A 1,406-nucleotide genomic window follows, 5' to 3' on the forward strand; every position below is an offset into this window, starting at 1 on the left:
CCTTAGAGGAACTCACAATGTTTTCTACCTTTTCACCATCCTGTGGACTCCTGATTTAAAAGCATTGGCCTCGTATTTCATTTTATAGGGATTGTAGTAGTCCTCACATTTCTGTAATGCAGTTCTACTTCAGCCTCCTCTGCCTGAATGATCTACATTCTATAATCTATCTGTAATCTGTAATCACAGATTACTAGGGTTTGACTGCCTGTCTTCTTCTTAGCACCTACCGGTTGCAATTCCCTGCAAAGCATAGAGCCCCAGGCAGGGAAACCATGTGGCTGAGACTTCAAGAGAGACACTTCAGCAGGGGGAATAGAGCTAAAGTGGCTCCATGTGAGACCATGCAATTAGGCTACATGGTCTCTGCAATTAAACATTGAAAGGGCTGTTCTCTGCCTGGAGGGGGAGGAATATGAGGAGACCACTAGAGATTTGGTGGGTGGGACGGAATAGAGTGGTTGGGACCTGTGCATCCTGGGATGCTAGAGGGATGAAAGTAAGACATTTTATTTCCCCAGACCATCCATACAATACCCCATAATGTCCTGGGCAAATCAAAGCAAAGATAAAACTCAGATGTAGAGGCATATCTTGAAACATGTAGAGGGTACCAAATGTGTAGTGGTATTTTAACACATCTGAACTAATGACTGCTCTCATTTTAAATGCCTTTATGATATTTTTAAGGTAACCTGTGCCAAAGGTGTGACAGAAATCTGCCTCACTCGGTGTTTGAATTCAAACCAATAACCAAAGCATAACACGAGACTTCACACAACACCATCAGTAGTTCTAACTGCCTTGTGCAAAAGCCTGCTAAACACAAAGAAGGCAGTAGGATTCTGCACAGTGTAAATCAGCATATAATTTGGCCCTTAATCATCCATTTTAATCTGTTTTATCTAATTCCTACAGGGCAAACCTTGTAATCAGACTCTTTCTTTAGTGACTACATTAAATGATTTATTGCTTTCTTGAGCAGGTCACACCAACTAGGAGCTCTGCAGTCAATTTATCTTGCTAAGGTGATTTGCTGTAGCTTGCTACACTGTCATTACTGCTCTTTATAGTATATGCAGAAGCTTTTTTCCTCTCCTCTCCATGCATACATGAAGATGCTTCCATCATTTTTCTTCATTTGGCTCGGCATTTTAAAATATTTTTTTTTTGCATACTAATGCACCTTGTGACTAGTACCATACAAAGGGAATTCATTTTTCTCACAGTTAGTGTACTGTACATATGTTCGATATGTTCCCTAGGATGAATTATGCCATTGTGCTTGGCGGTTATGCTCTGTTGCCAAAGAAAGCCATAATATATGTGTGCAATTTGAATTTGTAATCTCAACAAGCAATTAAAAAAGAAAGAAAGAAAGAAAGACTTTGACTTTTTAATTACTT

Source organism: Gavialis gangeticus, unplaced genomic scaffold (genome assembly GCF_001723915.1).
Source record: "Gavialis gangeticus isolate Ggan-Ray unplaced genomic scaffold, GavGan_comp1, whole genome shotgun sequence".
In the NCBI taxonomy this organism is placed as follows: Eukaryota; Metazoa; Chordata; order Crocodylia; family Gavialidae; genus Gavialis; species Gavialis gangeticus.